Consider the following 25,417-nt stretch of genomic DNA (forward strand, 5'->3'; position numbering starts at 1 on the left):
CAAAGGAGGGGGAGGAGTGCAGCAAGTGGCTCTTTCCACTAAAAGAGGGGAAGTTTCTATAAACGAGGACATGAACGTGCAGTAGCCGTTCTGCACATCGGTGTGCCAACGAACACAACGTGCAATCCACAACACTGGCAGCTTTTTTGGTTACAATTATGGGCTGTCTGATTTGCATCAGCAAACAACATCTGGTTGTCATTCTACACCACCCAGCCCCCTCCTTCTCTCTCACACACACACTGCCCAATTCCAACACCCCTCCCTTTTTGCTGCTGAAGACAAAGTTCCGTGCCTTGGAAGGAAGTTTCCTCAAACTTTCCAAAAAAAACTGGCAATGAAGTCACTGGCCCACACTCTGCCAAAATACCGACTTCCAGGGAGGGAAAGCGGGCATTCGGCATGAGCGGTGTCCGCTTTCGTGTCCACATACATGGAAGACCACACTGAGATCAAACAGGTTTCAGTGTGTCCTCGGGAGTAGTGGCAGCGCGAGAGCCTCCATTCTTCCGCCCCGGTGTGTCAAGACTGCTTCAAGCACCACTGCCCTCCCCATTCCCCCGCATAACATGCAGCTGGAGACACACTGGTCATGTAGCATACAAATCTGGCATTCTGCGTACACATGCCAGCCACCCCGATCAATGCTAACAGCAAAACCCTTAAAATTTTAAAGTGGCTGCGTCTGCCCGGAGATAAGACACCCCCTCCCCATTAGCCAAATAATCGAGGAGTAAAGCTACATTAATTGTATATACAGTGTGCCGTTTCCTTATAAAAATAGATATGCGATTAATTTGGGTGATTTATAAAGTGGGGGTACACAGCGGACAACCCTCCTACAACCCACGCTCCATGCAGTAACATGATCCCTTGTGCAAATAGGGTGGGGGGAAAAACAGCGTAAACTTTCATTTGCAAAGTCGTCAAATTTCTCAGTTGTTTAGATGTTAATTGGGGACATCGGGTCTCCCGTGCCCCATCGGAGGAATAGAAATGATGAAATCGCACACTCATGACACAGAGGGACACCAGCACCAGCTCTTACCTCGACTTTAGGGAACGGTGTGTTTTTAATAGTGAGGACGCAAATGGGGGATTCTGAAGGTGAACCCAGGAGCCGAATGTAATAAGGGAAGGACTGCACATGACTGACTGGGCGCTGGCTCCATTTTGGCGCAGGGGACACGCTGCCAAACCCCTCCAATTGTGCCCAGCTCCACGCGCTCCTTTGACGCGGATTTGGATAACAGGCTGGCGGCTGGGGTGTTTTATATGTGACCTGGCACTTTTCAAGTATGGTTTGGAAAAAAAAAAACTAGCATTTACTTAGTTGTAACATGTACAGGTTAGCGTCTACCCCCTGGACTGCAGAATGGTTTGCCCTCTATTAAATGCACATAGTGTCTACTATTGTCTCATCAGCACAAAGTTCTGGTATAATGCGGGAAAGTGTAGAGCTTTCACAACGAGCTCTGTTTGCCCGAGCGCGCAACGTCTAAATTGTAACTTTTTCAAACAGCTTGGCTTAACTTAATATATTCTGCTTTTCAGAGGGTAATCGACAGGTCAAAGAGCAGAAGTTACCTGCTGATCGTTACATGCAGCACAGGAACACACCAACACCACCATCTTTCTCCGAGGCAAGGCAGAAATGCCTCAGAGAAACGCACAGTCATTTTGGGATACAGGGGTGTGGTTTTCTTTCTCTCCTCTTCCCATTGGCTGGAAGGTAAATTTCCAGCCAATGGGAAGAGGAGAGAAAGAACCTAACCCCCCCCCCCGAATCCGGGCTTGAACGGAGTGACGCCCCTCTCCTCCAATAGCTGGCCTTCGTTTAGGAAGCCAGCCAATGGAGAAGAGGGGCGGGTTCAAGCACCCATACTGAAAAACTAAATTTCTCACCAGCGAGACTGCGCAAGCGCAGCCTATGCAGGCCGAGACCTAAAAAAAGGACTGCATGTCAGCCCATCTAAATTGGAAGGGCGGATATGTAGCCATTTGTCAGATGTCCCTTACGTCCCAGGGCCGTTGGAGAGGTTGGGCCAAAGTAAAGAGAAAATATAGTCTCTGCCACAAACAAACTTAAGTTGGCCCAGAATTAAATTTGGTGAGCAGACCACTATATTGGTGGGGAGGGAACTTCATCTCTGTTGCGACAGATTATCCTCTAAGTCAGTATATAAATCAGTCCCTACAAGTGATTTCCTTCTTAATTGGGCTGAGGTTGTAATCAGCAGTGAACTTCATGAGCTATGGCAGGAAAATTATGGTAGAGCAGTTATGTGGCTGGAGGAGCAAATACCCATGTGGGTTAAATTGCTGCTGTCTGTTGCTGGAAGGATAGCAATTATGAGGATGGAAGTCCTGTTGACATTCCTTTATCTATGTGTTAATAGTATGATTCGGCTGGCAAGGGCTTTTTTCCTTCAGTTTCAATCCCTCTTGATTCAAATGGGATGGGCTGGAAAGAAGCCAAAATTAGCATGAGAGGTACTGATCTGCAATTTGAGCTGGGAGGTTTGTGTGCACCTGACACTGAGCTTCAGTTTTAGTCTGCTCAGGCCCAGTTTGTTCATCAATGGCTGTTTCCAACAGGGTAACAACTGCATGTTGCAATTGAGGCAGATGTGGCAAGCCCATGTCCATTGGTCACTTTAGTTTGCTTGCTTGCAGTATATTCCCGGGGTGAAACTGAGACTGGTAAATGTGTGATATTGGCGTTGGCTCCAAAGGAGGGATGGGCTGCTGTATTTATATTCAAGAAGCCTGCGTTTTTGTGTGAAATCCATCCTTTCCTCACACTATGGACGCACACGTCTGTGCTCAGCTCAGGCATATGGGACTTAGCATTTTGGGCGACCTGTCCACTGATGGGACTGTTCTTGCACTGCAGGATATTTTGAACAGAGTGGAGTGTACACCACTAGACACACTGCTTTACTATTGCTTGTGTAGCACATGAAAACACGTATATAGGGGTTATCCATAAGAGCCCTCCAGTCTTTCAGCATTAGACAGTGTAATTGCCTCACCTACCACTAAATGGCTGATCATGCAACTATACTCCGTGATGGATGATAAGGTTCCGGTTGCTGCACCTAGTGCAAAACTTAACTGGCAGCACACTCTTGGCAGTGATATACCAGAATGTGCCCAGATCGGTGCCCTGTCCTCTGACTTTAGATTACGTCTGATACATGTTAAATATTTACATCTAATCTATCACACACAAGTTCAACTTCACAAAATGGGCTTACTTACTAGCTCTTTCTGCGTAAGGTGTGGTATGGAAGGTGCAGGTGTAATACATTTAGGATGGCTGTGCTTATGCATTTTCAGGATTACATTTTCGAGAGAGACGCTAGTGGCTCCCTTGAGGATAGTTAAAAATCTTCTGCCTAGTGTTCTTGAACTCACAGCAGCAATGCTGTTGAGGCTGGTGAAAAAAAGAGTTGCATTGGGGATCTTAGACCTGACAGCATTAGGGTGGTCCTCCCCAAACTTTTTGCCTTCTTGCCTCCAATTTTGCTTTTTATTGGCCTTAAGATTCTGGGCACTTTGACGTGGCTAACCAGTGCAAAAGTGTATGTGTTGTCTCCTCTCTCTAAGCATGGCTTGATTGACTTACCCCCAGTTGGACTATTTAATATACTTTTAAATCCCTAGTAGATTGCACTACATGTGCCCATGGCCTGTAAATTAAATGCTACTAGTGGGCATGCGAACCAAATAACAGTATCTCACGGGTAATATTTAGAAGCAAATTTTAAGAACATGCACAATAGTTGCCGAAAAGAAAAAGAAAGCAGGGAGACATCAATGAATTGTGCAATAATAGGTAGGCGTTGTTAATATTAAAAAATAAGTTAATAAGAAGAAGCACTGTATTACATCAAATGATATGTAATGAATGTCCCAAAGAGACAAGTGAAACCAGCAAGAAGAGGGCTCAAGAGAACAGTGATATCATTATATGCAAAAGAACATTTACAGTGGTCCAATTTTGTTTGATAATAGCTTAGAAATGGAATGGGTCAATTGATTACCAAACCAAAACCAGAATGAGGCAAACTATTGCACTAGGAAGTCAACGGCCTTTCAACCTGACATTAATAAAGGTCATCATCAGGACCAGGTTACAAAGTATTTGAAGTGCTGCAAGGTATCAATCATGGAGGGGCCAACATGTAAGGCACCCTACTGGTGATCAGCGGAGCAAAGGGCATATTCCTAAAGGATCCTGGTCAAGGCGTATATCTAATTATGGTGGCACCCTCCAAGGATAAGGACATCCTGGTCATTAAGTACAGGGGATCTCATCAGGGCTTCTTACTTTTAAATGGATGGTGTTGTCTGTAACAAACATACGAAAATTGGTTATGAATCAATCAATGTGAAGGCTGCCACCTCACTAAGGGTTCTAACAATATATTAAGTATACATGTTACTCTGTACTTAATGCCCGGGACTCGAAACGTGTTGACAATTCGTCAAACATTGAGGAGTATTGAATTATTTTCTTTTTCCTTGGAGGGTGCCACCATAATTAGATATACCCCTTGACCAGTATCCTTTAGGAATCTCCCAATGTTTCTCCTATAAACCTAGTATTTGTTAGTTTCAGGTGTAGTACGGCACCAAAATACCTGCAATCACTAGCTACTCCCTACATCCCGGGAAGGGAGCTGCGCTCCCAAACCGCAGCAAATTTTGTGGCTCCCAGGTTCAGACTAGCGAGAATGGGAGGGAGATCCTTCACCGTCCTAGGGCCTACTCTCTGGAATACACTCCCCCCTCACATTCGCAAAGAAGAAAACTTTGCCAGATTTAGGAAGAACATAAAGACCTGGCTTTTCCAGAAATAACCCTACTGATCAAGTTCATCCAATACTTGTGTACAGTGACATGTCATTGGCGCCGGAAAACCCTTCTTGGGTAGCTGTGCGCCATATAAGTGTAAAAAATAAATAAAAAAATAAATAAATAGTAGGAGTAACAAATGTTAATGTGGAAATTTTCACATATTCCAAAAGTACATATTCCAAAAGAAAGTGCTGTTTATTTTTTCTGTCATTATTTGTTTTTTGTCTTTAAAAAGGTTTTGTCAAATGTGTCATTTGTATTGTTAAGTGTAAGATTTTGATATTGTTAGTGAATGTGCTTTGATGACATTGTGTCCTTTTGTTGTGACTTGTACAAAATTCTGAATCTTTTTCAAAAGAAAATGTCATTAAAAAGACCATACATTAGTAAATTATTGTTTGATCCAAGCGGTAATTCAAGATACGCACTAAAATTGTTACGAGGGTTGGATTCCCTCTATGTGTACAAACTTTTAGAAAGATGGCATTTGTTGCTCTTAGCCCTGTGTGGCTGCAGCATGTCTCCAATGCACGTCTGGGTGGCTGACAGCTGAGCTTTCTGCATTCCCTACACTTAAAGAGAGTTTAGGTGTGACTTGATGGGCCTTCCACATCCTGATGGGCTATCCTGGGCAGGAGGGGGGGAAAGAGCCATGCTTACACATGAACAGGTCGTCTCCTGTCCCCACAAAAAGCACTACTTAACCCCTTGCAGTGTGACTGAAGCCAGGATAGAAAGGGAGGAACTCTGCACTTCAAAGCCTCTCTTTGAAGTCTCCACCACTTCAAAGGCACAACTGGGTATTAGAATTGGATTTCTAACCCTACCAACTCAATACACTTATTGACCTGTGGATACTCTGCCAGGAAGAAGGACTGCTGTGCTGCTGAAGGACTGCCACTCTGATGGACTGCTGCTCTGGAAGAGCTGCTTTTTTTGCTGTGCTAACCAGTTGACTGCTGCTCTCCTTTCCTGGGGAAGAAGAAGTAGATCCACATCACTTGAACTCAGAACAAGAGTGACTCCAGGGCTCCAGCCTTCCAACTTACCTGCCTCAGCACTGGGATTCTGCCATCTGTGAGTCTGCCCTGCCATGTGGTGCCTATCCAGTCCTGGGCCCTTAGAAGTGGGTTAAAGTGCTGCTCCAGCAGAATATCCACTCATCGTTGTAGACCCAGCAATTCAGAACTGGTGTATCTCTACACCTGCGGATACATCACCGCCATTGTGAGGATCGACTCCGACACATTGGCAACTACAAGGTGCGGCAACACCATTCCTGACCCAGCTGTGACTTTGCCCAGTTCGTAGCCAACATACCACCTTCAGTCTACGGATGACGCCCCCAACATAATTTGCAGCAGGTCAAAGCATGTCCCTGTATCCAACCTGGGCTCTATCACAGTTGCCCAAAAATCTTTAGTTTTCACCCGGTCTAGCATGGCCAGATAGCCCCAATTGGTACTTTATGCTTTTAAGCTCTACATTTCAGTTTATTCTTTACAAATTCATAACTCCAGTTCTACTTATTGGATTTGTGTCTTGTTCTGTGCGTTAATGTTAAGCTCTGTAGTTCTAACCAGGTGTGGTATCTTTTTGTGTGGTGTTTTCACTGTTATACTGTTTGAAGTCTTGAACAAATTCAATACATATTGACTCTTAAGTTAAGCCAGACTGTTCTGTGCCAAGATACCAGGGAATGAGCACAGGTTCATTTAGGGTGTGTTTGTGACTTATCCTGATTAGAAGTGTGACTCCTGTTTGGACAGGGTTCATATCTCTTCCAACCAAGTTATGCCCAACATGCAATGTTGGCTGAAAGATGTGTCAGGCTGCCAAGAACAGTTGGAGACATACTGGTCATTGTTACTGGCCTAGCCAAGACAAAAGGGCATCTGGAGTCCATGTGGTGTACACATGGTTGTCTCGTGAACTCAGTGTTATACCTGTAATCCTTAGGGTTGTCTTCCCCCAATTTTTTGCCTGTTTACCTCCACTTTTAGCAGTATCATATTGTTGGCCCTAGGACTCTGAACACTATCCAACTGCTAATCAGTGCTAAAGCGCATGTGCATCTTCACTTAACATGGTGACATTGGTGAATACCTGATTGGCATATGTATTTTACTAATAAGACCCGGTAAAGTGGTATACCATATACCCAGGGCCTGTAATCTAAATGCAACTAGTGGGCCTGCACAAGCAAAAAGAACAGATGGTGAACTGAATGCTGATCAATGCAAACATTCATCACAAGTCAACATATCTGGGTTGAATCCATTGGTTTTTTGTCCACCACGTCACCCCAATTTGAAGCTAGCCTATGCAAATTAGACTTGACCCTGTTCCTCATTGGAACAGTCCAGCCCAAACTACCAAGCCAGGACCTCTCTTGACTGGAAACAAGCATTCTGGGAATGGTGTTGGGGTGTCACCCCTCATCATCCAGGCTAGATTGAATCCAGTGGAGCAGTGAGCACAGGACCCACGTCTTGGCATACCCTTTCTACTTAGGGCAACATAAGTAAAAAGAACAGATGATGTACAGATTGCTGAACAATACAAATATTCAGTGGCGTAGCTAACCACTTTGCCACCTGTGGTGGTTCCTCCCTTTGCAAGGATGTGGCAGCTGCTAGGAATAGCTGGGGGTGCCTGCGATATTCCGAAGATTGCCACCCTGTAGAAAACGCATGGAAGAGCCGGGGGTGGCTGCAGCCCACTTGCTACACCACTCCAAACATTTACCCCCAGTCAACAGATCTGGGTTTAATCCATCATTTTTCTGCCCACCACGCTACACCAGCTTGGACCTAGCTATGTGCGAATCAGTCTTGAACCTGCTCCTCATGGGAACAGTCCAGCACAAACTGCGAAGCCAGGACCTCCTTGGATCAGAAACAAGCATCCTGGGACCGGTTTTGGGGTATCACCCTTCATCAGTCAGGCTAGCTTGAATCCAGTGGTGCAGTGAGCATGGGACCCAAGTCTGATCATACCCTTCCCACTTAGGGTGACAAAAGCAAAAAGAACAGACGGTGGACGGAATGCTGAACAATGTAAACATTCACCTCCAGTCTACAGATCTGGGTTTAATCCATTGTTTTCTTTTGCCCACAATGCCACCCCAGTTTGGATCCAGCCATATGCAAATCAGTCTTGACCGGCTTCTAATGGGAACAGTCCAGTTCAAACTGCCAAGACCTCCCTGGGCCAGAAACAAGCATGCTTTTTTCGGGGTATCACTCCTCATCAGCCAGGCTAGCTTGAATCCAGTGGTGCAGTAAGCATGAGAACCACATCTGGGCCTTACGCTTCCCACTTAGTGCAACAAAAACAATAATGGGCCTGCAGCACTGGTTCTGCCACCCACACAAGTAGCCTTTCAAAGCTGCCTCAGGCCTGCAGTTGCAAGCTCTGTAAGTGCAGTTTACAGCCTCTTCAGCTTGCCATTGAAAACCACTTGTGAACCTTAAACTCTCATTTAATTGCACATAAGTCAATCCTAATTTAGGCCCTCGGTAGCCCTAAGGGCAGAGTGTTGTGTAACTAAAAGGTAGAACATGTGTTTTTTATGTTTTTCATGTCCTGGTAGTGACAAACAGCTACATTCATTTTTCACAACTGTGAGGCTTACTCCTCTCATAGGCTAGCATTGAAAATTCCTTAACACACTTTTAAGCTATGATTCCTAATTTGAAAGGAGTCGCTAAATCATATTTCATTTCTTTGGAATGGTAATGATAAATCCTCTTTAGTAGTACAATTGGATTTAACATTACTATATTAAAAATACCACTTTAAGAAAGTGAACATTTCTCTACTCTTTCTGCTCTGTGTGCCTTGCATTTGCCTCCAATATATGTCTGGAGTGGGTGACAGCTACACTTTGTGCATTCCCTCTAGAGACCCACAAACACAGGACGGGTGGGTGTGATAGGGAGCTCATCTGCATTCATCTACATTCTGATAGCTCTTCCTGGGCAGACAGATGAAAAGTTATCTGACTCTTACATCTGAATAGGCAGTGTCCTGTGTCCCACACAAAGTGCTGATTACCCCCCCCCCCCCACAAATAGCCTTGGCAGACAGGGCTGGAATGACAGTGGACCAGTGCACTTCAAGTTCTTACTTTGAAGTCACCCCCATTTAAAAGGCACATTTGCGTATAAGTAGCGGGTCTTCGACCCTACCAAGACATTACACTAATGGATCTGTGAAGAACTCTGCAGAAGTAAAGACAGCTGTGCTAAAAGGATTGCCACTCTGCTTGTCTGACTGTTCTGAAGGAACTGCTTCTCTGCTTTGTTGAGCTGTCCAGCTACCTACTGATCTCTGCCCTGCTGAGGGCAAAACTGGACCCATCTCACTTGAACTCAGGGTGACTCCAAGGGCTTGCTAACTTGCCCCCTGTTCTAAAGTATTAGGGCCTTCAAAGACTTCCAACAACTATGCTGCTGGACTCTGCCATCTGTGAGTCCTCCCTTGCCTTAGGTGCTAATCGAGTCCTGGGCTGCAGATGTACGTTCTGCAGTGTTCTTTTGCATCAACTTCAAAGCAGTGACGACTTTACGCTGTTTAGAACTGAAACATTGCTCTTCAACGCAGGAGCTGATCTATGACATCACCTTGATGAACTGTGCAGCTCGATGATGACAGACAACGAGGCTTTGCGACGATGCAGTGCCTGCATCCTAATGGGGTTCATCAACAAAGCCTTAATCGACTGCAAGGATCGGCGCCGTTGCTTCGCCTCCCTCCACGGGATTGATGATAAAGCAGTGTCTCCTCTCCTCCTTGCAGCAATTCTTCACCACCACCTCTTGCTCAATCCAAGGTACTTTGTCAGCGGGACCTCCCTGAGTCTTGTAGCTAGCCTGCCCTCCATCGCACTTGGCCTGAACTTTGGATCTAACTCGGTCTAGCATGATCTCAAGTATCCTTTTAGTGCTGTTGACTTCTAAGCACTATTTATGGTTTGTTCTTTAGAAGTCCATAACTCTGGTTCTATTTATTGGATTTTTGTCATTTTGTTTTTGTTTTTCTCATAAAATTATTCTCCATTTGTCTAAACCTGTGTGTAGTCTTTTTTTGGTGTTTTGTTTGTGTTACTATGCAGTGGTGTGTGTGTGTGTTGCACAAATACTTTACACACTGCCTCTTTAGATAAGCCTGACTGCTCTGTAGCAAGCTACCAGAGGGAGCAGCGGTAATCCAAACAATTGTTCATTAATGATTTACACATACAAGATCACTAGAAACGTAATATCGGAAAATGTATTTCAAAATATTAATTTTAAAATAGTTTTATAATGCCAGAATCAAGTCCACATAACAATGGTCACATCACAGAATATAATAAAGGACAGCTAAGGTTTACAGTAACTGTTAAAACACGGAACATCGCTATATCACAATTTATAGCCATCACTATGCTATGTCTAAGTGCTATGCTAATTCTAGCAGATCAATAAATAACAAGCCTGAGTTTTGGAGGTGATGTGCAATACCTGGACCACAGGGGTTGTTGTCTGTTTGAAATAGCTTGTCAGCTATTTTGAGCAAAAGGCCAAGAGCTATGTGTTTCAGGACATGAAACTAAAAGAAAGAAACTTAAAAGCAAGTGATTACAATGATAGAATTATGGAGGGAATCATTCCCAAGATTTATGACATTGCTTGGTTAATTTTTTCTAAATAGTTACTAAATTATCACTGAAAGTGTTTTTGATTGAACTTGTTATTCAGAGATATTCATTATATAGTTACAGAATAAAAAGAACATGCCAGAAATGTGCATTTGATGAGATACCAATTCATCCCTTGTTATAAATTATATAACACATGTCTTTAAATTGAAATGAGAAAGGGGTCTCTGCGCTGGAAGACATGATCCTTACAGCATCGCCTTGAGAGGGGAATTGACTGTACCTGATAATTAATGCTGTGTCTGAAGGACAAGTGATAACTGCAACGTTTGACTCCTTTTTTTCTTAAATCAATGGTGAGTTCTACCACTGACCAATAGCTGCTGGCACGGATCAGAGTGTTGAGGCAGGCGGGGGGTAAAGATATAAAAAGATAACTTACCTCCTCGAGTCTCTCCACGTCTTCCCACGCTCCAGCTAGAAGAGTAAGCAGCCAGACTCCCCTGACCAATCACAATACTGCAATGCAGCATTGTGATTGGTCTGAGTGTTCCGAACTTACATGAGGAGTAGGGGGCTGGGCATGTTCTCCATGCAGAGAAAAGGTTGGTCTGGGGCTTGAAGGTTTGAATGTTAATTCTTTGGAATAATTCCAATAAATTCCCATAAGTTAGTGCGGAACGTATTTATTGACACATCAAAGTGAACAGCCAACACGTGTTTCACCCCTAAGTGGCCAGCAGGCCTGGGGCTTCTTCAGGGCGATATTGTTTTGGTTTAATTTTTGGCTTTTACTATGTACGTCAAAAAGCGTTTATTCTAGTAGTCACAGCACAATGCTAGGTTCTTCCTGAATCAGGTCGGATAGCAAATCGGACCGATTATTGGAATTATTCCATAGAATTAACATTCAAACCTTCAAGCCCCAGCACAACCTTTTCTCTCTACGTTAACAAGGGGGTAAGGGGTGTCCCCCTTGCTGAGAGCTGAAACGCAAACAGATTGGAAGCTCATTTAATTGGTTAGTAAGGGTTGGTGACCTTGTTACCCCTTCAACTTGTGCTACATGTTCTCCATGCAGGCTGTAATGCATCAAGCCCATTATCGCCACTTTAGCTGCAGTTTTCTGCCGCTAAACTGGCAATAATGTTCAACGCCATTCTTGATAATATGCCCCCTAGTAGTTGGCTCCCCACTTTGGAGTCTTAAGCTGAAAAAGATTTTCCTTTAAGTTAGGCTTTTGGGGACAATTATTCTGACCACCATGACAGATCACAAAACACCATGGGTCATATTTATAAACAAATCATGCAGAGCACTACCTCAAGCCATCATGCTGCACTGCAGGATATGGAAAGGGCAGGAATGAACCATATTTAACATTATACAGCACAGTCCTGACTTATCCCTGTACTGGTGCACAACGTGTTGCCTAGAGCCAACACAGGAACCCTTATGCCATGGTGCAATAGTGCCACTGTTGTAAGCAAGATTGTTTTTGTGCAGGAAACAGCACCTTCCTGCACAAAAACAATCCTCTGAGGCATTTTCCTCTTTGTATTCTGCAGCACACATAGAAAGGAAAAAGAACTAAGAGAAATATAGATATTTCTCCTTGTTACATCTCCCCTGGGGATGCAGAGCATTTTGACGCATTCACAGGCCTACCAGTAATTGTAAATCTCAGAATGCGCCAAAATTCAATGGTGGATGCATGGGGTCACCCACCCTCCACCTATGGAGAGCATCCCTGGAGCAGAGTAATGCACCGCAGTGATTTGTGCTGCATTGTGTTACTCTAGATTTATCAAGCCATTCAGGGACATGCAAGGTGGCCTTGCATTGCTTGATAAATCTAACTTAAGACTTGAGTTGCTTCTGCACTTGACTGCATGGTAAAAGGGAGACACAACTCTTATTTAATTTGGCTCTAAGGGTACATTTGATAACATAGGTCATGAGAGCAGGGGTAGTGAAACTGTTTAGAGCTTCATGGCCAGACATAAAGCTTAACAATTAAGCCGTGCTTAACTGGAAGCCAGTGCAAAATACACCTGGCTTCAGTGATGCAATCAAATGTATCCATTCCAAGAGCTAGCCCTATAGTTGAATTGAAGCCTGATATTTTTTCCAGGCAAACCTACATAGCAGCGGCTGAAAACTATGGATAGTAGGGTCATATAGCAGGCTGAGAACTATGGATGGGAGGGTTTCCTGGGAGGTTGGTAGTTGTCAGTACAGCACCTTTAAAAGCCGCAGATAATCTGGAATTAAAATAAGAAAGCGCGGTTTTAAGTTATACCATTGGATGTATATTTATCTGACTGTCTAAGCAGTTTTGATTGAGACTTTTTTGAGGAATAAATCCCACTCCAACATAAACAGAGAATGGGATTAATACACTGTATAGCTTTTTCATCAGGAATATCAAATTAAACCAAGAAATGGTCCTACCATCCCACAGGGTTGGTCTTCTAAATGTTGTTAAGCCAGATGATCCAAAAACAAGGTTTAATGTGTGGCCAGCTTAGTGAGTTGGTCGACTAACAGTTTGAATTAGAGCTAAGTTAGTCAATAGAGAAGAAATATTGATTAACAGCCTGATATGTTATGTTTTTAATTATAATGTTCTACGTAGAGCAAACTTGACTCTAGTACGGTATTAGATCACTTTCCAAATGGTTAGGCAAGAAGAAAACAATGCAACCAAGAATCACAAATGCTGTCAATACATATTGCAAATCAGGAGAAGGTCAGTGAGTTATACACTAAGACATCGAAGGTGAGTGAAAGCCCAGGTTGAGACAAGGTGGCAAAAATTATCCATATATTGAGTCGTAGAGTTCTAGGATAGAGTTTTGTTCATCAAAAGGAGTTTGACTTCCTTTTTGAATGATGTGATTGACTGGTTCAGTCTCATTTCAGGGGGTATGGAGTTCCAAATTCAAGGGGCCATTCCAGAGAAGCTTGGTTGTAGGTTTTCTTTTTCCGAAATTTCTGAGGTTTTAAAAGTAAGGTGTTGGTCATTCTAGAGGATCTGCAGCCACCACACAGCTCCAGTTTATCAACTAGGTACTTGGTTGTGTTGAAGTGTAAGGCTTTATGTGTCAAGCAAGCAATTTTAAGCTGTATCCTTGCCTCATATGTGAGCCAGTTAAAGGCCTTCAGATCGGGAGTGATGCAGTTGTTTCTCTTGGATCCAGTGGTGAACCGTGCTGCAGAGTTAAGGGATGCCCTTAGTGAAGCTAGCTTGGATCTCGGCAGACCATCTAAGGTGGCACTCCATAGTCTAACCTAGGGATCACTGGAGCTTGCACAGCTGTTTTGACGCTGTCGAAGGGGAGGAAGGGTTTTATTTTTCTTAGCATGTTCTTCTGAAGGTTGGTGCCTTTGCTGGCTGTGATGATGTTTTCCTGCATGTTGAGATTCTTGCCTAGTGTTATTCCCAGCGAACTTGTAGAATCAATAATATATGGAAGGCAATTAAAGGCTGTTAGATGTTTCATTCAATCTTTGATTTGGTGGGGGCAATTAAGAGGAATTCGGTTTTGAGCAGTTGACCATTCAGGTTAGTTTTTTTTGTTATTGTTTATTTGTTTATTGGCATTTAGAAATACCACATACAGATTCTTAATGAAAAGTATTGGAGTAGCATGTATCATGTTACAGGTGATGATCCATTAACATAAAACCAAAAAACAAAACAATCAGGTAGTGGAGCGACATCATCCTGTCATTAAAGGGACTGCTGAATCCTTCCCAACAGGAGTACAGGAACAAGGTATGCTGTTGTGACTGTGGCCACCCAAAGTATTTCATAACCCTAGTAGTGCCATGACATTAATCATAATCTTAAAGTTAGCTAGGAGTGTACTGGGGTGTATTCCATACTACCAGGGCTGGACATGTGTTCTATTGCCCTTCCGGCCAGGGTAGGTGAACTAGGGTCATATGGGTTGTAAGTGTGTAACCACGCCAGGAATGGACTCCAAATATCTCTGGGCCTGGAGGCAACAGGCACCAATTCCCAGAAAATAGACAGCTGATATTGACAGAAGGTGACATCTAGTATTCAGGCTTCGACAGATGGGGCATTAGGTTTCCCCCGGTGCATGGCCACTCTACGTTTCTCTAATAAGAGTAGCATGGCATGTAGTCCACGAAATTCAACGGGGTGTCTTTCACCTATGTAAAACAATGTGGACAAACCCACTATGAAAATAGTTAGAACTCAGTGTTATGATGGACAGTGCCAGGAAACCATTAGGTTTTGTTAAACGGCCCCTCTCACACCAACCTAGTTGGTGTCATGCTTTATTATTGGGGTTCCAACCGGGTGGCTGAATGCCCCCGGTTGTGCTGTGACACCTGATTACAGTGGAGCTGGTGTTGTGTATTTGTGTGAAGTAGTGTATTGAGGATTTAAAAGAATCCTTGCCTAATGTGTTTATTAGTGGCGGCCCAGGATACGGTTAAAATCAAATAGCACAACTACTGGAGTGAATAACCATATTTTAGCCAACTAAGAGTAAAATTTGCTTCAGTAGTTGCACTATTTGATTTTAACTGTATCCTGGGCCTCCACTAATAAACACATTAGGCAAGGATTCCCAGAGATAATTTTAAATCCTCACTACACTACTTCACACAAATACACCAAACCAGCTCCTCTGTAATCAGGTGTCACAGCACAACTGGGGGGCATTCGGCCACCCGGTTGGGACCCCAATGATGACGCATGACACCAACTAGGTTGGTGTGTGAAGGGTCTTTTAACAAAACCTAATGGTCCTGGCACTGTCCATCATAACAGTGAGTCCTAATTCTTTTCATAGTGTGTTCGTCCACATTGTTTTGCATATATTTGAACTGGGGATAGGGAAGTTCCCCATAACTTCCTCGCTCTCTCCTTGATGTAGATTGTCTTTCACATATACCAACAACCCCAGTAAAGGTGTGGGTTCCACTTGTCTCTCCAATATTTCACGGATCTTACCGAAGATGTTCGCCCCATATCCTGCAATAGAGGGGCAACTCCAGGTCAGGTGCGGGAAGGATGCTTGTGTGGCTTGACATCTCCAGCAGCTAGTATGCAGGCGGATACCCATTCGGTGGAGTTGAGTGGGTGTCCTATAAAAGCAGTGGAGGAACTTAAAATAGATGAGTCATAGTTTGTAATTAGGGGACAATAATTCTAATTGGCCACAGCAAAAGTGCCATTGCTCGTCAGTTAGAGGTGGGTGAAGCCCGACATTTCATCTAGACAGTGCTTTCGGCTTGGTCACTGGGGAGGTGTGCTGCATGATGTTATATAAGTGTAATAAGTATTTGCAGTGATGGGTCAGTTAACATGTGCTCTAGGGCCTGTAGATTAGACAAGGCCTCGGAAAAGTGTTATGACGGCATTTCGCAATGATGCTGTAATATAATAACAGGTCAGAGAAACTGGGTGAGGTCTCCCCGTGTGATGATGGTGGAGTGATAAAAGTGTCTTCAGGGTACAGATCCGCAAACATGTTAACAGCAAGTTGTCTAGCCTTTGTCACATTCTCTTTGTCTGCTAGTGGAGGTATTTGTGGATTTGGGTCAAGTGGATAGACGGGGAATAAAGTATCTTGATGTCAGCCCTTTTCCGCGGACCATCCCATTACAGCGCAGTGTTTCAATCATGTAAATTTAATTTCTGGGTCACTGGTATGCTTGATATGATGCTACATGCAGGGGTACGGGACCGCTCCATCTGTTTCTACCACTACCTTAGGTTGGAACACGGAGGTATGCAACCAGTAGTGAATGAATTGAGCTTGTGTGCAGTAGGCATATAATTGAATTTCAGGTGCACCAAGCACACCCGGAGCCAGCAGAAGCGTGAGTAACTCCTAAGAGACATGAGCCTGTTGTCCAGCCCAGACCAGGGAAAGCAGTAGGGATCGCAATGTCTTGAAAAAGGTTTGAGTTAGTGGGAGAGAGAGATTTATAAAAATGTATAGCAATTTAGAAAATACTATAATTTTGGCAACCACTATTCTACCAGCTAGTGGCCATGGCAATTTAGACAAGGTGGTCTCCTTCCCTTCCAGCCAGACTACAGCCCGCCCATAGTTCAGGCTCCAGAGTTCTTACATATCACAGCTCAGCCATATCCCTTGGTACTTAACTGGTCCCTCAGCACATTTGAGGAGGTAGTCCTGATCAAAGCTTTTGGTGCTTTCAGTTAGGGGGAATAGTATTGATATGGCCCAATTATTATGTCAGTCAGTCAGTCAGTCAAAAAACTGTATTTCAGCTGTACAGCCAGAAAAACATTCATAAAATATAAAAACGTATAGTACACAGGAATTTATACAGTTAAAGAAGAACGCAGAGTATCCTTAAATGCCATGGCTTGCGGTATACGGCAAATTTATGAAGTGTATTCGGACCCTAAGACCACTCATCACTCAATATTTAACAGCCTTAGGTGTCAATCAATAACCAGGGAACTATGGTCACATCTTAAGAACATTTTAAAACAATTACAATAAATAAGTTTTGTTTTTTTTTAAAAAGGAGAAGGATCAAACTAACAGAAATAGCTAAGCAGGGGTAAAAAAATGTCAGAGCAGATTTTCTGGTAAGATGTGCAAATTTGAATTAGCAGCATAATCAGTAAGTGAGCACACTTAGATTATTCCTGAGCTCTTTTTCTTTATGATGCCTCTACGAATGCACCACATCGCAAACAAAAATCTAGAAGTGGCAAAGACAAATAATGGATGTGTCTCATATTTTAATAGCCTATAGGCCTCAGTGTGGCCTCTAGTCCCCACATTTCTGCACAACTGGAGCACCCACTTAGACCTTGACCTTCTATAGGCAGGACAGAAGAGGAAAACATGAAGTTCTGTCTCTTCAGACAACATACACCCAGGACAATCTAATTTGGTAGCTCCCTTCCATTGGTTTATAAATCCTTGGAGCGGGAGTACCCCATGTCTGAAATACAAAAACAATTTCTTTGTGACAAAAGGCTGAATGTTATCCAGAGCTGGCTCTAACTTGTATTGGTGTTTGACATCCAGAATACTGGAGGTCAGACTGCATGTGATAATGCTCCTAGATAGTTGGGCAAATTTGTATTCTTTGAAGGCGAGGAGAAGGGACTTTTTAGGAATGGAGCGATAGGTCTCCTCAGGTGTTAGCCATATGTTTGCCCTCCCAGTGCTTGGCATGTGTTTCTAATATGAGACAGCCAAAGAATATTCCCTGCTCCCAAGGTAGACACAACATCCTTCAATTTCTCCCTATAATTTACTAGCTCAGGCGTACTCCATAAGCGACGCCAGAATAAAAGTGGTCGGAAAGCAATTAAGTCAGCGATCAGGCCAATACCCAGGTCCATCCTTAATGGTGTTAGAGGAGTGCTTTTGGGGAGACTCAAGAGCTGCCTAAGGAACGAATTCTCTGTAATAGATATTATATTAGATGGGCAATGGCCCCAGAGTTCTGCTCCATATAATGATGGTCCCCTTGCCTGAATTTGATAGATTTCTCCAGGTGGTCCTTGCACTTTTTGGGTGCAGTTTGTATGTACTTTTAAGATTTCCCCGATAGACTGTGTCAATTTCAAGTTAGCTTTCTTTACTGGGGTCCCCCTATCCATCTTGTCATTATGTGTGAGGTCCAATAATCAAAGATAGACACCCTTTCTTGGGGCCTGCCTTCTAATAGAGGGTGTGGGCAGTTACTAGTGTTGGCGTGAAAAAACATATATTTTGTTTTTTTTGAAGGTTTATCTCCAAATCCCTCATCCTACAGAATTTGCAGAACTCCTCCAATACCCGCTGGCATACCCATGGGAGTCTTGGAGACTAGTAGCATATCATCCGCAAACATTAACGATGGCATTTTGCTAACCTCGGTGAATATATATCTTTTATTGCCAGTAGGGTTTCAATTAAGCCATTTAAAAAGAGGGAGAACAGGATCGGGGCTAACACACAACCCTGTCTCACCCCTTTCTCTACAGGGAAGGGAGCTGTCAATTCTCCAATCTTACCATATCTTATTCTCGCATACGTATCCTGGTGCAAGCGCTTCAGCTGATGGCATAGATTGGCTGGTACTCCAATATCATAAAGAAGACCCCATAGATGATCACGCTGCACCATATCGAATGCGGATTTAAGATCCACGAAGGTTAGATAGAGGCTACCACCCTCCAAGATCACTGTTTTCCAATGGATCAATTGCAATCTGAAGATCTGGTCAATCGTTGAGATTTTAGTACTAAAACCAGCTTGCAGAGGTGTTAATATGTTGTTTCCGTCTATCCATGATTGCAATCAGCCCAGGAGAACGTGGGCAAATATCTTTTGAACTACATCAATAAGGCTTATTGGAAGATAATTTGCCGTATTGAGCGAGGAACCTTTTTTTGTAAATAGGAATGATTTCTGCTCCAGTCCAGGTCAAGGGCAATGCCATCCCTTGAAGGATAGCATTAAATAGTGCCCATAGGTAGGGTGCCCACACTAGTTGTTCATTATAAATAGGTCACCAGGGATTCTGTCCAGCCCCGGTGCCTTTGCTGGAAGCAATTTACCCAATGCTGCAGTTACCTCTTTTATAATACAAGGTGGTGCACTAGTATCTGGAGGGTATTTTATCCGTTGTTAGTTCCCTACTACAACTCCGTCCAGTGCCCTTAAATATAAGATTTTATAATGGGATCTCCAGACTTCCTCCCCCAGATTCGGTTCAATTGCAGAGTTGCCTTCAGATTTTCCAGTTTTCACTAGATTCCAAAAGCCTCTCATATCTCTGTTGTTTAGTTTTTTTTGTATTGCTTCCCATTTATCTATCTCCCAAGTTATTTTGGCTTCAGCTAAAAAAACAGTTGTATTGTGCCCTGGTTTCTTTGATACATAGGTTATCCCTATCTTTAACCCCCAATAATAGAGCGCGCTTGACTTCCCTGCACGCTTTATTGTACCAGGGATGTTTGGTTTTAGGTTCAGTACCGTTATTAGCTTCACCCTTATAAAAAAACTCTGCCAATTTTAAAAACATATCCTGATGGTTCTTGCCTATTTCCAACAAGGATTCGGGCCTTGGCTATTTGCAAACACTCGAAATGCAATTTCTAGAAAGGGAGGGATTTGTTTGTACAAGGTGGACACTTTTTCAGTTGACTGTACGAAAGTTCCCCAACATACTCTTCTACCTCCTTCAGTTGTTATAAATTTTCGGCCAGGCTGAGGGGCGTGGTCTGCTGCGCAGCAGAATGGCCACTTTCTGAGCGCGCTCCGCCGGCCGGGACAAAATCCTCTCATAATCCTGCACATCAGATGTCTGCAGAGCGGCCCTGACATCGGCGACGGGTGGTAGGACACTCCTGGACCCTGGGGGAGCAATCCTGTGCCAGGACTGTTCTCCATAGACGTGGTGGATGGGAAGAGGCAGAGTGGCGGAGAGCCTGTGCAGCCATGAATGTGAGGCTGGGGGGAGGCCGAGAAAATCTAGCCCACGGCTGCGTACTGTGTGCGGGCTGCGGCCGCACTCAGGAGCTGCAGAATGCCCTTTTGTTGACACCGCTTGGTGCGGACTGAACCGGAGCGCCGGTGATATGTGGGCAACGACTGGTGGCCCAATAATGTACATTTGAAGCGGGGAGCTGTGTGCTGTGAGGGCGAGGAGGGCCCAAGCTATGGGCCCGCCATTTTGTGTTAGACGCCGGTGTTCCTTCTGGAGCTGCTGCCACCGCTGTGAGCCTGCTGGGTGCTGGCGCTGCCTGTGCGATCCCGAGACCTGGCTGGTGGATCTACGAGTTGCACTGCAGCAGTAGTGCCCTCCTTGTGTGTGGATTGCCCTGAAGCTTGCTCTGGAGGTGAGAGGTGCGCTTCCTTACCTGCTTCTTCAAGGTGTGGGACGCTGTTTGTGGTGGAGGCATTGCTGACTGTCCTCGTAGAGATGCTCTGAAACGGATGGGAGGAGCCTTGCAAATTCCTCTGCTGCGGATTAGACCGAGGCGATCTGTGTAGACTGGCCCCTCTCTCTGTGGGTATACTGAAACATAGTGCACTGCTCTGCTTGTAGTGTAGTTCCTATTATCCCAATAGGCTCTGCGCATTGGAATAATACCTTCAATAGTATAGGCCTAGACCAGACGTTAACTAGGTCTTCTATTGTCGATATTAGACTTAAAGTTTTGGGTTTGCCAGCTAGCTCAGAGTTCACTAGAAACTTTCTCGAATAGGCAAGGAGGAGTTGAACCTCCCTGGATAGACAAGAAGGGATTTAGTTTCTGACAACCATAGAACATGACAACTTTGCTCTCCCCTAATCAAGAGTGTATCTCTAGAGTCGTGTGAAAACAAAAGACAACTTATTTTACTCAGTCAGTACGTGCATTCTTAGTCTCACCAGATTGTAGAGAAAAGGAAGAGACGGGCGTGTTCAATAAAAGATGTTATTTATTGATCAGTCTCTTTTCTCATACAAGAGAAATGGATCGATATTATCGCAATACTTATGGTTAAGTAAAGTGCATACAATAAAAGCAGAAGTATAAAATAATACTGTAAAAACATTTATATGGTTTCTAAGCCATAAGGTGGTTTAAAATGGATAAAATAGCTACATACACATGTACATTTGACTAATCGTACTCAACTGGTGTTTCTAACTACGCCTACCCCGGTGTACCTGACCTAAGCCTAATACGTGGGCGGGAATAGAAAGTAGCAGTTTAAGTTAAGTTTGTTTTGCCAAGTGACTGACTCAAGAATTCTCTGCAAGGGGTTATTCAGTTCTGTACCTTGAATCTAGGATGAATGAGGGATGGTATCTCTCGTCTCTGGTCTCGATATTCCAGGCTGCCTGCGAGGGCTACCCGGAAGCGCCGGAGCTGGATTTCTCGGCAGGAGAAAGCAGCGTCTCGTTCTCAGCGTGTCAGGAAGGCGGGGCTGCGCCAGCGGGGTTTGCTCTGCTCTGGGCTTCGGCAAGTCTGGCTGCTCCGATCTCGTCACCACCGCGTGTGTTTGCTTAAGGCAATACCGGTAATATTTATACCTGTAAGGTGCCGAGATTGACGTAAGGATGGACATAGATACGTCAATAAGGATGTCATACGACTTGGTCGTTAGCACATTCTTTTGCTGAAGTTCTCGATGAAATCAAAACAATGGCCGCAGGGTTTTTCCCAGGTTGTCATAGGTTTGATTTGTTTTGAGAACTCCGTATGCCTTATCGGGGGCTGGAGGAATATCGCTTGTCTAATTAGATGGCAAGCGTTATGACCTAATCAGATAACACGTTCCTGTGCCGTAGTGTGGCTTAATCAGATAACGGTTTCTGCATCATGGGATGGCTGCTAGTTAACTTGTTAACCAGAACAGGGTCAGGAATAGGGGGATCGATACAGAACCTATAAGAATACATCACACCCACTCCACGCTAACTATGGCCATGTTTACGAATCTAGGCATAGTAAAACATACTGTAGAGTATCGTGTATACCTTACCACCCCAAAATACATATAATGCATTTCGAATAATGTAATATATGGAAAAAAATATTCACATGTACTATATGCACTCAAGCTGTAGAATAATGCTAAAGTGATCACGCATATGTATACATTATTGCTAATTGGTATATGAGAATTTACACATGAAATGGCTCTTAATACAGAAGAAAAAGGTTCGAGACCATTTCATCACAGAATAAAAATAATTATGAACATACCAGCGGGCAGCTAATGTCTATAAAGTTTCTAAAAATAGAAATATTAATTGTCTAAGAATAGTTCTTACTTTAAGCAGAAGATAAGTGTCCCGAAAAATCGTAAAAATATTTTGGGGCTGCTGAAAAAATTGCTGTCCGTGAACTGGAGGGAAAATTGTTCATGTTATTTTGCTGTTAAAGTTGAAGGCCAAATTCAGGGTGTTGGGAACGCCGTGTGCTAGCTTGCTTAAAAGTCTCTATTTCTGCTCTGGTGAGAACATCATATCATTTAGACTGTCGAAAAAGCTGTCAACAGCTTCCTGGGAGAGTTCCACTAACTCGGAAAAAGGCGTAACCATGCATTCGTGCGCATGATTGTCTCCATTGACGTTTTGATTAGTATTGCTGACAGTAGGTCGTACCTGATCGATGCTGCTTTCATCTTGAACTCCACTACCCCTTAATCGTAGTGGTGAAGTTTCCACGAATGCCGTCATCAGGATTGGCAGCCGTTGAGGGCAGCACAAAGCATGAGCCGTTATCGGACCCAACAATGTTTCTGCATCCATAGGCGCATCCGATTGTAGCGTCAGACAGGTGTCCAACACGCATTCTTCTCCGCACAGCAAGCACCTTAATAGAGGTAAAACACATTGATGCCACATTGGTCGAAATGAAAAAAACCAAGTCATGTTCAGGTCTCTAAGCCGGGATAGTCCCAGGATTTTTGATATCCGGTCCCGGTATCCAATGGCTCGGATTGTTTCTTCCCTTGTCGCAGGTGTTTTGTCTGTGACACGGTTTGCCATAACGAAATATAAGGACCAAGAATAGGATTCCTGCAATTAGTCCTAAAATGAGGGGAAGTCCGCCAAAAATCGAATGGACGAAGTCTGGAAAAATACCCAGTATGGCTTTGAATGGTGTTAATGCCATTGAAAATACTGTCTTAAATACTTTTGAGACTCCACTGGTATCAGAAATATTTAAGATTTCATTCAGGATTTCCGCGAAATGTATGGGGGAATTAGTTGATAACAATGAGTGAATCTCTGCAGTCGTCCTTGCGACTAGGAGATCATACGTTTCTTTTGATGACGTGAGTCTGGTCGGCGTCTGAAGAAGCACTGTTTTCATTCTGCTTAAAGTATCTATTCGAATAGAAGTAATTTTCAAGTTAGGCCATGCCCTTGCCTCCCTGTCTGGAAAGGAGCTGGGGAACAATGAGTGTCCACAGCACATGACCTTCGCAGTCGTAGTTACGAGATAAGGAGTCCCGGGCATAAGACTACAACATCTGCGATCTACAATTAGAATGTAACTCCCGTTATAGAGTCTTTTAAGGAATGGTTCTATCTCTGTTGCAGGTGCGCCTAGCTGGTGACATGAAAGGTTATTTGAGTTCCCTTCACAGGCTCCATGCAAACTAATTCCATTACACAGAAGTGTACCGCTTAGTGACATCGCACAATTATTGCCACTAAGAAACACTTTCTGTCCTTTATTACTGACACATGCATGTGAATAGGGCAAGTTCCATGTTGTCTTAATGTACCCTTTTCCCAATTTTTCGTACATGCCAGCCTGTATATATTTTTGGCAGTATTGAAACCTGAAGGTTGATATTGGAATATTCATTATCTCATGTATTATCCATTCACTGACAGGTCGTTCCGACATTGTCACTGGTAATCTCTCGAGTTTATCAATGCTCAGGATTGTATAGCAGCACCCTTTTGTGCCATACTGATTTGTTTATCAGTAAGGTTAAAGATATTAAAAAGTGACGTTGTGTTGATTAAACGCCAAGGCACATAGCCTGAACGCAGATTTTGTAACGTCCAGCCAAGCTGTACAATAGAACGCAATTGAGACTGACCGTGTTGTAACAGCAGTAAGTCTTGCGATATTATGTCGATTGCTGAAGACACAATGCTGTCCAAAGAAAAAATTCTGGAGGACAGAGTCATTAACCCATTGTCCACTACAGAAAGTGATTTTTCCAAATGAATACGGTCAATTTCCCGTATACTTTCTGCTGTCTCAATTTGAGTAACCTTCCAGGCCTCATTGTAAGCTGCATATACAGAGGCTGCTATGAAGCGTTTTTGACGCTGTTTGCGCGGTCCCATAATGAAATCACGCAAGTCAGCACCATCAGTAAGTAAAGTTAGGTGTTGCTTAATTTCTGTCAGTGTGGAAGTTTGTAGCCATTGAAGGCATAATTTGCCCACACTGTAGGTGGTTATTATCCCTGGGTGTTGTCTTTGGGAATATCTAGGGTCTGGCCAATGTGAACCCCTGTTTTTTGTTCAGGAATCTGTCTTGACAGTTATTAGTATCTGTGGGCCAGATCAACCATTGTTTCCAATCAGGATGTGTTCTGTTTTGGTTTAATATATAGTTTACGTCTATCTCTTCATCTGTAGAGCTATTGCTGTTCATTGTTGGCTTTGGAATAGACGGTTTATTTAAGTCTTTGATTTTGGCTAGGCCAAGACAGGTAGTTTGTTGAACAGTGTCATTTAAAAATATAATTTGTTCTGGGATCATGCAGGCTCTAAACAATGATTCTATACCTTGTACTTGCCATTCTTTTGTACCCCAAACACTTTTAACTTCAACATTTTTGTCCCAATAATCAAAACCAAAAGTATTCATTTGTTCAAAAAATGAGTCTGAATATATCAATTTCGTGTTTGTTAGTATGGTCTTTGTCCCTCTCTTATTTGACAATTTAAAATAAAATGTTTCAGCATTACTTGTGTTGAACCCTGAAAAGTATGAATATTTGTCGTAAAAGGTTCTTGAGCTTTCTTTTGGAGGGGTTGCACAATGTTCCCATTGATTATAATTTAAAACATTTCTAGGTTGTGCAGATTTATGTAGAAAATGGTTAGCATAGTGGTTGTAACAGTACATACTATCATAATTAGTCGAACCCTGCAAATAATCATGTTTGGTAAATTTAGCAGACATCACTAAGTCAGACATCATATTATTTATACTTTCAAAGTCCCAATCATCAGCAAATGAGCTTGTTTTTACAAAGTCACTCAACGAGATCTTAATTTGGTGTGGATATTTCAGGATCTCAACCGGACCATAAATTTCGTAGTCAGTATTGTCCCATGCTACCCCACCCGGTATAGGATTGGCTGTGAAGTTGACTGAAGAAAGTTCTCTTTTCTCGACGT

This window comes from Lissotriton helveticus, chromosome 8, assembly GCF_964261635.1.
Source record: "Lissotriton helveticus chromosome 8, aLisHel1.1, whole genome shotgun sequence".
NCBI classification, from domain to species: domain Eukaryota; kingdom Metazoa; phylum Chordata; class Amphibia; order Caudata; family Salamandridae; genus Lissotriton; species Lissotriton helveticus.